The sequence below is a fragment of the Anolis sagrei genome, chromosome 1 (genome assembly GCF_037176765.1).
Source record: "Anolis sagrei isolate rAnoSag1 chromosome 1, rAnoSag1.mat, whole genome shotgun sequence".
In the NCBI taxonomy this organism is placed as follows: Eukaryota; Metazoa; Chordata; class Lepidosauria; order Squamata; family Dactyloidae; genus Anolis; species Anolis sagrei.
In genome coordinates, this window is record NC_090021.1 from 274,037,438 (window position 1) to 274,045,689 (window position 8,252).

Here is an 8,252-nt window from a genome sequence, read left to right on the forward strand (position 1 = left end):
GTTCATCCTCATCCAGGTCGACACAGCAGCCAGGTACTAGTCCAGTATCAAAGGAACTTCCTTGGATTCAGGTGGAAAAGAGTAGTTGAGTTGGCTGTCATGGGCGTAGAGGTGGCACCACACTCCAAAACTCCAGATTACCTCTCTCAACGGTTTCATGTAGGTGTTGAATAGCATGGGAGACAAAATAGATCCTTGCGGGACCCCACAGGTCAACGGCCAGGGGTCCGAGCAGGTGTCCCCCAGCTTCACTGACTGGGAATGTCCCTCTAGGAAAGACTGGAGCCACAGTAGAACCGTGCCCCCAAGTCCCATCCCAGAGAGTCTTCCCAGAAGGATACCATGGTCGATGGTATCAAAAGCCACTGAGATGTCCAAGAGAATGAGCAGAGTCACATTCCCCTTGCCCAGTTCCCTGCGGAGGTCATCCAACAAGGCGACCAAAGCCATCTCGGTACTGTGCCCAGGTCTGAAGCCAGACTGTGAACAATCCAGAAAATTGGTGTCATCAAGGAGTCCCTGGAGCTTCGAGGCAACCACCCACTCCAGAACCTTGCCCAGAAAAGGGAGGTTGGAAATTGGTCTATAGTTGTTACATACCATCGGGTCAAAGGAGGTCTTTTTTAATAGAGGTTTTACCACCGCCTGCTTAAGGCAAGACGGGAATTTCCCCTTGCCCAAAGAGACATTTATTATGAAAACAAACCAGTCCAACAACCCCTCTCTGGCCAGGAAGGACAAGGATCAAGAGCACAAGTGGTCGCTCTCACAGACCCAAGGATCCCTTCCACGTCATCCAGAAGAACAAGACAAAAAGAATCTCATAACAGGTGCCTTGGTTACCTCATCTGGTACTACATTTAAACCGGAGTCCAGCTAAAGATGTATCTGAGCAACTTTGCTTGCAAAATGGTGTGCAAAATTGCTGCTCTGAGTTGCTGAGTTGTCAGGAAGCCCCCCAACCTCAGGATGCTGGAGGAACTCCCCAACAACCCAGAACAACTCTGATGATCTGTTTTCTGCAGACGCTATGCGAGCAGTCAATAATGCTTTCTTGGCTGCTCGCAAAGCCTCTGAATAAGGTTAATGGAGGCTTTAGCCTGTGCTTGGTCAGATACGTCACGAGACTTCCTCCAGATGCACTCTAGACCCCTCCTCCAGGGCTTCATCACAGCTAGCTCCTTGGTGAAACAAGGAGTCAGTGTGACTCTGCACAACAAGAGGGGGCATTTGGAAGCTATCATGTCCATCACCCTGGCCAACTTGCTATTATAGCAATCAACCAGGGTGTCGACAGGGTCTCCAGGACAGGAAGATACCCAAGAGACCTCAGAAGTCCTTCTGGATCCATAAGCCTCCTGGAGCTGACCATATTAATGGGTCCACCACCCCTGCAGAGGTTAGAGGACATGGAAAATCTTAAATAGATTAGATGGTGGTCGGACCATGACACTGGAAGAATGTTTTGCTCTTCCATTCTGACCGTCCCACCATCCGCAATAAAAACAAGGTCCAACATATTGAAACATCTGATGAGCAGGGCCAGATATTACTTGAGTCAGCCCCATGGTCATCATGGCAACCATGAAATCCTGAGATGCACCTGACAATGTGGTCTGGGCATGAATATTAAAGTCTCCCAAAACTATAAGCTGTTGGGAGGCCAAGGCTGAATTTGAGACCACCTCTGCTAGCTCAGGCAAGGAAGCTGCTGGGTCACGGGGTGGACGGTACACTAGCAGGATCCCCAGGCTGTCTCAGGCTCCCACCTTCATGTAGACATACTCAAACATTGGAGATTTAGGGACAGTGCATCTGATCAGAGCGCTGGACTGCCAAAAGATCCCTGCCCCCTGGACCTAGCCTGCTGATGCACCCCAAAATACAGGGACACAGCTGGGTGAGATTTACCCCACCCAGCTTGTCCAGCCACATCTCGGTGATGCATGTCATATCTGCCCTCTATCCAGGATCAAATCCTGAGTGAAAGATGACTTACCACTGATGGATCTGGCATTCAGGAGCAGGATCTTAAATTCAGGGGGTCTGTCATGGAGACTACCACACCTATCCTTCTCCAGGGTCTCAAGAACTATGTTGTGCTTTTCCCTGGGTATAGGGTGACCAATTTTCCTCCTTCCCCCTACCACTAGTCAGAGTGAGGTTTTGTAAATTAAAGCATACTTACGTTTGGACATTCTTACTTAGAGGTTCTACTGTATATTGTTTTTATGTACATATTTCCCCATTTACTAAAATATTTTTGTCTGATTTTTTTTCAAGCAAGCAGTTATATGTGTGTGTGCATGCATTTTCTTCTATAAAATTTGAAAGAGGGGGGAAAGGAGAATTAGACACATGAGGTTTGTTCCAATGATAGGAGTCTGTACAAAAGTCCCTTAATTTCATTTGGAGGCCAATTCAGAACTTTGGACCAGGTGCTGGTTCCACTGTGTCCAATTCAGACCAAAACCAAATAGCTTCAGTATCAGAGTACAAATCGAGTTTCAGAAAGCCAAATATCTCCGTCTCTGTTTGACCTACATAAGGAAACCAAAATAGCTAAAACAGTGTTTTTAGACAAATGCATGAAATTTAGTGGCTTGGTTGACCCTTCAGAACATTTTTTAAAACTTTGAAGGTTCACAAATGTAGTCAGAAATCAGGGGTTTATTTAACAGCACAGTCATGGATGGGACCAGGCTGAGTAGTCAAACACTCCACCTTGAACAAGCAATCAAACTAACATTATATAGAATTTTAGCAAAAACATACAGTGGCAGCAACTGAGCCACAATAAGCCATGACATATACGCAAACTCGCCAATAAGGAGAGTAGCACCCTAGCATGGCAGATACTATACTAGAGTGAACCTGAAGGTTTGGACTTTAAAATGTACTTCAGAGAACACTACTGAAGGCCAGAAATGATGAATGAAATTAAAATAATGCTCCAAAAGTCTGTGTGGTGAAGCATTGGATGAACAGGTAGAGAGACAGGAAGGCAATTAGAGATATGCTGGTACCAGCAAAATTGAGAATAACAGCACCAACATTTAGAAGAAAACAGAATACTTACTGTATGCTGATCCCTCATCATCTCTCTCTTGCCAAGGCAATGTCATTGGATCACTGGAGAGTGCTTCTGACATTCCTCCCAGAGCTGTCACTCTATAAAGATCAGTTACCCACCCCATCATTCTTTTGCAATACAATTTCTCAAGCATTTACAATGCATGCATGTTTTTGTTACAAGGCATATAGACCATAAACTGGATAATTCCATTTTCATTTTTGGCTAATACAAATTTTGTCTCCAATCTTACATACATCTACTACTTTGGAGCTCAAATTTATACACGCTATGCATAGATTATCAACATTTGTCACAGTTAGTGCACTTCCAACTGAACATGTGCAAGGGAGAAAGGGATTTTTCTTCATGTGGGAAGCAACTGTCCCATTTGGCTGCATGTTACAACAGTGCTAAATTCAGTTGAGGTTGAAAGTTATCAGACAGATCCAACTAATAGCTTAGAAGGGATGGGGCTTGCTTGCTTTGGAATACAGAAAATGCTGGGTTTCAAAACCTCATCTCCTTTACAAAAGGTAATTATTAAAAATGTCTCCCTCAGAAATGAGTACATGTTTGAGTTTGCTCTTTGATCAGCCCAGTTGTCTCCACAGGTTTCCATTTTTATCTCCATCAATAGCTACATTGCATTTTGTGAATCTATGTATCTTGATACAATACAACCACCATCCATGAACTTATTCTTTATAAAAGTACTTGCACTCTGTCTGCTCCCTTCAATTTTAATGAAAAGATGCTCTGGGGCAAAATACTGTGACAATCCTCTGTGGACATATACAGCGTGGGAGATGTTTTGACCTGTCTCTGGCATGACAGGTGAGAAGGTGGTACTCATTTACACAGTAGGCCACCTGCTGTAAATTGTCTAGTTTATTAGATTGCAGCCAAAGCTTACACTTTTTATATTAATATTTCATTTTCAACTTAGATTTTGGGAGAGGGGAGACCTCCTACTGTCCTACTCCTGACAGCTGTAGAGTTATGCCAAACTGTCACGTTGTCGGCACTGTTTGGACTAAATAACCTGCCTAATTTAGCCTAAAAGTTTTTGTCTCAAACTGGATAAAATCAATCCCCAATGAAAATGAGCAAATATGATCATCTTAAATCTCCTTATTTCCACAGATACTATGTGTAGTGTCCATTAAAGGTGTGCAAAATATCATTTTGATGTCTCAGATTCTGGTGATTTGGAGGATTTGTCTGCCAAATGTACAAAATCTGCCTAGTGCATTGCAGAAAGATCAGGCTTGGTGGACAAAAAATAAGGAAATGTTGCCTCAATAAATTATTTAATCCTATTATGACTATTCTCTCTGAGGCATTTTATAAGTCCTCGTGCATTTCTAACAAATTTCTGGTGCACAGAGATCTTTATTAGAAAGGTCAAATTTCGCTAAATTTAAGGTTTTTGAATCCTATGTTATTCGCATTTTATAAACACTTACATTGCCTAAAAAGTGATGGGCAACCTTTTGAGCGTGGTGTGTCAAAATTTGCCAAAAACCCAGCATAATTCAGGTGGTGTGTCAAATCAAGAAAAAAACCATAATTTTGCAATATTTAGTTTAAAAAACAAAAAAATATATAATTGTAATATATAACTATATTTAATAAACCAAAAAAATTAATTATATAACTTACCTGCTTAGTAACTTCTTTGTTCATCCATCAGTCGGTTTCTTTTGTTGGTCTTGATATTATTTAACTTGTGTGGGGTGCCGTGAACTAAGATAACTGAGGGGAGGGAGAATTCTTTAACTAACATGCCTATTAGTAACTTTTTTGTTGATGAATTTCATTGGCTAAATCTTCAATTGAAGGTTGGTATTTTGTACATTTCAAGCCCAAGCAAGCACTACTAACTTCATCTCTCAGTCAATTTCTTTTGTAGGTTTTGATATTTAACGCTGAGAATAAGGTCTCACAAAAGTATGTAGAAGGAAAAATTGTGAGTAAAGCCTTTGCTATATTTTTCAGGGTGCTAAAAGTGTCTGGCAATCGGTTCCAGGCACTCCAAATTTCCTGTTCATAGTGGCACTCCTTTTGATTCTCCAAGTGGCACCTTTCCAGATTCTCAACCTTTGACCTCAAGTCGACAAACACCTAAGTCCAGATGCTCTCTTGAAATTCTGCAAGTTGAATCTCCAAATCATCAATTTGCATCCATTGGAAACCATTTAATTCCAAACTACTGTAGACTCCTATATCTGGATATTTAATTATTTTCATGGTCATCTTCTAGGCTTCCAAACTGAGTAAATCTGCCACTGAACTGGTCAAGCAATGAGCCTAAAACATGCTGGTGGTACTTTATATGCAATGGTCCTATTTCATTTTGTACAGCTGCACTGGCCTTCTTAAAATATTTTTTACTCGAGGAAAATACTTATAAGTTTTAGTTTCTATATCTCGCTTGAAAATTTTAAGTTTACTTTCAAAAGCTTTTATGTATATAAATATAACATCAATACTTTTGCCAAAACCTTGTAACTTCAGTTCATTAATTTGAACAGAGAGATCTGTACAAAAACATCAGGGTGTTGACCCATTTATGATCATTTGAGCTGAGGAAAGTTTTCCAGATCCTTATCCTCAAGAAATACCTTAATTTCTTCAAAGCACTCAACAAAGCATTCAAGAACTTTGCCTCGGCTCAGCCATCTTACATTATTGTACATCAGCAGTCCACTGTAGGTGGAATCAACATCCAGTCAAAGTGCAGAAAATTCGCACTTGTGAAGGCGGCGAGCAGCTATTAAATTAACTATTTTTGTAACAACTGACATGAAGTCGTTTAAGTTGGTGAATCTTGCCTTGGAACATAAAGTCTCCTGATGAATATTACAATGAAAAGGCACAATCGGATTTCCAGTAGCTTCTGTAAACAATTTGACAAATCCGACTTTTTTCCCACCATGTTTGGTGCCCCATCTGTCGTCACTGACACAACTTTAGAGATATCAATGCTTAGGTCACAGAATGTTTGTATAACAACCTTACATATTTCGCTTCCTGATGTACTTGTTGGCCCCGATACTAAATTTATCAACTTTTCTCTCATTGTTAGACCATCAGAATACGGACCAATAATGACCAACTGAGCATGTGATGTGACATCAGTAGTTTCATCAAGACAGATCAAAAAATATTTATAATTACTTATCACTCTCTTTAATTGATGTTGTACGTTTGTGTTCAGTCTCATTATTTGGTCTTTTATGATATTTCTACTGAGTGATAACTCTGATATTCTCTTAATAATTGCATCTTTATTCTGCATATCGTGAAATAGAACTGGTGCACATCTTAGGAGAGTTTCTTTAATAAATTCTCCCTCAATGAGTGCTTTTCCATGCTGAGCTATGGAGTGAGCAATGTTCAAACTTGCAGATGTTAAATTTGTAGATCCTTTTACAAATTTAAGAATGGAATTAGATTGGCTTTTATAAAGGTGTAGCTGCCTGGAAATGTATTCTTTCCTTTCGTCTTCACTTTTTTTCAAGAGCTGGGAATGATTAGTTTCAAAATGTCTATTTGTATTCCAGGTTCTGCTTACTACCGTTTCAGTACATAGAACGCAAAATGATCTGCCATTTTTTTCTATAATGCCATGCATCTCCATCCATGTCTCTTGAAAGGGTCAGCTACTGCTACTACCACTTCCTTTACTTAACCTTGGGTTTTTTTAGGGGGGGGGGGTTCTCCATCAGGGGGGCAGTGACAGAAGATAGAATTATAGATAACCTGTTAGCCCTACAGCTAATTAGGGGTTAACTAGCCTAACTGACAACAATATGGTACATGTAACTGACTTCTAGGAAAGGCCAGGATTAATAAGCAGAAATAGGGGTCAATAGCTATGCACAACAGTAATAGTGGTGAAATGGAGTCTGCACTATGCTGCAAGATAGTGTGTCACTATATCTAATGGCGGGAAATGGCACCAATAGCACAGGCCCTCGCCTCTTCCAGTCTCTCCCTCACTTATCTAAGTAATGATGGTCAATTACAAATCCATGGCACCACAGAACAGTAGATTTGATGATGGTTGGTTATGTGGTTGCTCGTAATGGCACAGAGTCCCCAGAGGTGCCTCTTGCTGCTCCCTGCTTTGCCAAATCCTCCTCCTCCTCCTGATTCCTCTTACACCTGATTCTTCTTCCTCCTGTCCCCTCCTGTCCCCAGAGGTGCCTCTCGCTGCTCCTTGCTTTGCCAAATCCTCCTCCTCCTCCCAATTCTTCTTCCTTGCCCCGGTATCCTCCTCTGCCTCCTCCTCTGGCCAAAGCAGCGGCGGACCGACAACACGTGTCAGGAGAAATGGCTACACGTGTCAGTACTGACACGCATGTCATAGGTTCGCCATCAAGGGCCTAAAATCAAATTGTGATGTTGCACATTGCTGTTATTCTCAGGAGAGGAGCAGAAATCTTGTGCAGTCCACCATTGTGCCTTATTGCAATTTGCTAACATGGTTGCATAGTTACATGTCACAGTCTCTAATGCAGGACTCAGCCACTTCTTAACATTTGGCTTAAATCGCTTATTCCTCAGATTGTCCATAAAAAGTATTTAGATGATTAGATGATTAAATAGTAGATTACATGGTAAAACAGAGACAAGAAATGACGAGTGGAGTGCCGCAGGGTTCCGTCCTGAGCCCAGTCCTGTTCAACATCTTTATTAATGACTTAGATGAAGGGCTAGAAGGCAGGATCATCAAGTTTGCAGATGACACCAAATTGGGAGGGATAGCCAATACTCCAGAGGACAGGAGCAGGATTCAAAACGATCTTGACAGATTAGAGAGATGGACCAAAACTAACAAAATGAAGTTCAACAGTGACAAAAGCAAGATACTCCACTTTGGCAGGAAAAACGAAATGCAAAGATACAAAATGGGGGACGCCTGGCTCGAGAACAGTACCTGTGAAAAAGATCTTGGAGTCCTCATGGACAACAAGTTAAACATGAGCCAACAATGTGATGTGGCAGCAAAAAAAGCCAATGGGATTTTGGCCTGCATCAATAGGAGCATAGTGTCTACATCTAGGGAAGTAATGCTACCTCTCTATTCGTCTTTGGTTAGACCACACCTGGAATATTGTGTCCAATTCTGGGCACCACAATTCAAGAGAGATATTGACAACCTGGAATG

The 8,252-nt window shown here is 41.5% G+C and overlaps 1 long non-coding RNA gene across 1 annotated transcript in view; it reads right to left on the minus strand.

Annotated features, from left to right (window-relative positions):
- Window positions 1-4,977, minus strand: part of LOC132761848 (uncharacterized) — a 42,037-nt gene extending 37,060 nt beyond the window's left edge. Inside the window, exon 1 of the long non-coding RNA XR_009630001.2 lies at window positions 4,739-4,977. This is a non-coding gene — a long non-coding RNA (uncharacterized lncRNA). The remainder of the gene's footprint in view (window positions 1-4,738) is intronic.
- Between the last annotated feature and the right edge of the window lie 3,275 nt (window positions 4,978-8,252).